Source organism: Mastomys coucha, unplaced genomic scaffold (assembly GCF_008632895.1).
Source record: "Mastomys coucha isolate ucsf_1 unplaced genomic scaffold, UCSF_Mcou_1 pScaffold7, whole genome shotgun sequence".
NCBI classification, from domain to species: Eukaryota; Metazoa; Chordata; class Mammalia; order Rodentia; family Muridae; genus Mastomys; species Mastomys coucha.
In genome coordinates this window covers 68,612,145-68,617,067 of record NW_022196913.1, presented here as the reverse complement: position 1 = coordinate 68,617,067, position 4,923 = coordinate 68,612,145, and positions in this window count along the sequence as shown.

Sequence of the window (4,923 nt, the reverse complement as noted above, 5' to 3'; positions counted from 1 at the left end):
GGAGGAGATGTGCAGGGCAGCACATGTAGGGAACCGTGAGAGACAGATGGGGGGCGGGGGAGGGAGGGAGGGAGAGAGAGACAGAGCAAGACAGAGAAACAGAGACAGAGAGAACTAATCTCTCCCTCTTTCTATAAAGCTGCCAGCATTAGATAAGGGTCTCCACCCCATTGGCTTCATCTAACCCTAATCACTTCACCAAAGCTCCACCTCCAACAACAGAATCAGATTGGTTCTGCTCTCTTACTACTCACAATGGGATTCAATTTCAACAAACGGTTTTATGTGAGATAAATGATACATGGCAACTCAATATAACTACCGGCTTTCAAGTTACTTTCTTTCTTGTTTTTTTAATTGATTTAAGTTTTATTGTATTATGATGAGAAAAGATACATGATTTCAATTTATCTGAATTTGTTAACACTTAAAAACATATTTTAAGTAAATAGAATTAAATCACATTCTTGTTTCCCTTTTGTACCCCAACTCCTCCCAGAGACCCTCCTTCAATACCTACAATACCTTTTTTTGTCATATTCTTTAAAATTTATAAAATATTATAACAATAAAAATGATTATAAAAGTTGTTTGATAGAAAACAGTCAATTTAACAGTCTTATGTAGATGCCAAGTTCCTTTCAGCAGAAGCTGCTTTCCACAACACACACCAGAGTCTGTCTTTCTGTTCAAGTGCACTCCGACAGACACACGAGGCACATGGCAGCTTTTCAGCTTCCTCCTCCTCGTAAAAGCCGAAACACACATAAACTCTGGATCACTAAAAGAGGTCATCTTTTTAAAAACTCCTGTTACAATAGAAAATCATAGTCACTGCTGTCTTCTGCTCTTTTGAGGGACAGAGACTGGCAAAAATGAGCACTTGGTGTTAATGGACGGACATTCTGATTTTCAGAAGGACACTTTCTCAGAATAGACTTGGCTAATTATAATTGAGGAGAAATAGCCTGAAGGGAACATCTACATAGCAACTCATTTCTTCTACCAAAAGTTGTCAAGGTGGGCACTGGGGAGTCATAATGAGACTATTTATCAGCAGCGAGCATGCACTGAGTCATAGTGGGAGCATCTAAGAGGTGGAATTTCCAGAAGTCACAAAGCTTGATCAGTAGAGTAAGGAGGGGAGCTTCCCCTCCACGGTCAGTATACTGCTCAGAGGCTGATAAACTGAGAAGGCAGGCAGGGAATCAGAGCACACATCTGAGAGAGGATGGTTGTGTTTTCCTCTTATTTCCAAGAACGTCACTATGGGTGCCGATTCTCAGTGTAGAGGCATACAGAGAATAGAGTCCCTTTGGCTTCCAACGTCGCCTCTTTTCCTTTCTCTCTTTCTTATGTTCCCCAAGCATACATTACATCCTTTGTGAATCATCCACAGTTCCTGGATAGTTGTTTGATTTTATTTCAATCTTTTCCATATTCTTTTGAATTTTTGAGCTTTCTGTTGTCATGGCCTTAAGCTCAGTTCTGTCTAGAGATAAGCCTGTGAAATGAATTCAGTTTTGATTCAATGTTCTTCATCTCTGATTCATTCTTAGGCCCTTCCTTTCTGCTTGCATTAGCTATGTGCTCTTACATGATAATTGATGGTTTTTGTCAGAGCCTTTAACATATCTACATGGTTGCTTTAAATTTCAAGCTGCTGACCCCAGTATCACAACCCTGTCTGAATTTGGTGGTAGTCCTATTCTGTATCCAAGTTTGGAGATTTTGTTGTTTTGGTATGGGACTTTGTATATGCATGCATGCACATATTTTTATATTTTGATTTTTAATATAGCTTGTTACTTTGTTGTTCTTGAAATCTTGTCATGAAGTAGTCCTTTAATGTAAAATAAAAAGAAAGAAAAGGAAAAAAGGGAAAAAAACAGTCCTTTGATGTAGTGAAGGTGTTGGAAAAGCTCTATCTGAGGTCCACTGTGCTGTGCTGTCTCTAGTGAGCCAGTGAGCCCCCAGGCTGTGACCATGCCCCATGCTTAGATGGTCAGAATATCTACAGAGGTATAATGATGGGTGTGTTTCTTCTCCTAGACAGTTAGGCTCTGCCAGGCCTGCATCTGGGCTCTGGCAAACTAGCTCTCTTGAGGCAGGACTTACGAGTGCTCTGACTCATTTTAAGCTTTCTGTTGAAGCACACAGGAACTTTCTTTAACCTCAGTGTGAGAACCAAGGTTCTCTGGTAAAGACTTAAAAGGCATAAAACGCACACAAGTGTGCTTGACCCCTTGGAGCACATAACTCCCAGACTCAGACACTGATGGATTCGTCATGTTTGTGAGCCTGGTTCCCTACTTCAGCCCCGGGAGTTGCAGCTTTGCTTATATGTAGTAGGTTCTGTTCTCTATACAGAACTCTTCTTGTGTAGGATGTTTTAGTTTGCTTTCTGTTGCTATGATAATGGGAATGCCATTATGGTGATGGTGTTCCATTCCCAAAAGCAATCTTGGGAGTTGCAAGTCAAACTGTGTGTCTCTATATCCCAATCACGGGCTTATCATTGAGGGAAGCTAAGGCAAGAACTCAAACAGAGCTGGAACTTGGAAACAGGAACTAAAGCAAAGGCTGTGGAGTACTACTTACTGGTCTACTCAGTCCTCTTTCTTAGGAAACACAGGGCCACATCTGCAGGGATGGGACCACTCACTGTGTGCCAGGCCCTCCCACACCAGTCATCAAACAAGAAAATGCCTCGCAGACTTGTTTACCACAGGCCATCTGATGGAAACATTTTCTCAGTTGAGGTTCCCTCTTCTCAGATGACATTAGCTTGTGTCAAGTTGACAAAGAAAACTATCCAGGACACAGAATGAGGAGGCAGGCGGATTTCTGAGTTCTAGGCCAGCCTGGTCTACAGAGTGAGTTCCAGGACAGCCAGGACTATGCGGAGAAACCCTGTCTCAAAAAACAAAAAACAACAACAACAAAAAAGATATTCAGTTTTCAGTTTGTTTATCATTTTCTCCTTATTTAAAGATATTCAGTTTTCAGTTTGTTTATCACTTTCTCCTTATTTAAAGAGTGATGGCAAATATATATATATATATATATATATATATATATATATATATATATATATATATATATATGTAGGCTTCCAAGCTCCTTACACAGGGAACAAGAATTATTTCCTTTTTGTTTTCAGGAAAGGGACTTATTGTGTGTGTGTGTGTGTGTGTGTGTGTGTGTATTACATTACTGGATTTTTTTTCAGGGTGAATATTGTGAAGATATAAGGTTAGAATATAGCAGTTGCTCAGGCCACAGTGCATGCAGCCACCCTTCCTCACTTGCAGATGTGACAGGCCCCTACTGAGACATGAGACACTGTCTATGACTCTCTACCTAACACATTTTTGGGTACTGGGGTTTCTCACCTGGAGAGTGAGTTTACATTGATGTGAGTCCTGGTGCAACCTTCTTCCTGTTGCCTTCCCACTTTCTGCCTGGGAATTAGAGAGCCTGGCTGCAACTTGTGTTATGAAACCACCTCATCCTCAGAAAGAGATCCTATCTCTGCCACAAGGGGCCTGATTTCCTTTCTCCAGAACCCCATCACCATCTGTCTGTGGCATTAATGACTTCACTAATAAACCCCTTACTCCCAACAATCCTCAGTTTCCCCTTGAACCAGTATTTGAGATCTTTCAAATATACCAGTTTGCATTGCCTCAGTAGTTTTGGGAACTACTATTTTCATTTCATCCTTTCTGTAGTGTGTGTAGTGAACACGCATCATGCCAGGGGCCACTGTGCTGAGCACATTTTTATTCCGTGCTCTATTTCACAGCTAAGGTCCTTCGTGTAGAATGGTCTGAGACTCTTCTTTCTGAAGTTATTTCCATAGTATTTGCATTGTATTCCTCTTTATCTCCTGCCTGCCATGTTGGCCTGATTTTCCCAGTAAGTCCTAGCTCTGGGCAATTCAAGACTTTCCATTTGCTTCGGCTGGAGGACAGTTAAAAAACAACCAAATACCAGCATTTGCTCACCCTGAAATTCTCGGCCTTAAATGGAGATAGGCCTTAAGGTACATTGCTAGATCCTTGACAAATCTATTATGCCCAAGTCACATGGTGAATGCAGCATGTTTCCATTGAGGACTCTGCTGCCATCAAGTAGATCACAGCAACAATAGAAGAGTTGTGGATTTGATCTTGTGGATTTTTATTAAGTAGAAAATGTAAGGAATGGAATTGACTCTTCTTTGTCACGTCTATATGGTTTTTTTTGTTTTGTTTTGTTTCCTGAGTGCTAATCTAGGGGCTGGAGAGATGGTTCAGCGGTTATTAAGAACATGTACTTGTCTTGCAGATGACTCAGGTTCAGCTCGTCAGGTAACACTCAACTGCCTCTAACCCCAGCTTCAGGGAATTCCACACCCTCCTTTGACTTCCTAGGGTACTTATACTCGGATGCACATGCCCATACATATACACATAATTAAAAATTTTAAAATGTAATTCAATGCAATCCCCATCAAAATTCTAACTCAATTCTTCACAGACTTAGAAAGAGCAATTTGCAGATTCATCTGGAACAACAAAAGACCCAGGATAGCCAAAACTACTCTCAACAATAAAGGAACCTCTGGTGGAATCACAATCCCGGACCTTAAGCTGTACTACAAAGCAATTGTGATAAAAACTGCATGGTATTGTCACAGTGACAGGCAGGTAGATCAATGGAACCGAATTGAAGACCCAGAAATGAATCCATGTACCTATGGTCACTTAATCTTTGACAAAGGAGCTAAAACCATCCAGTGGAAAAAAGACAACATTTTCAACAGATGGTTCTGGCTCAACTGGCAGTTAACATGTAGAAAAATGCAAACCGATCCATTCCTTTCTCCTTGTACAAAGCGCAAGTCCAAGTGGATCAGGGACCTCCACATCAAAGCAG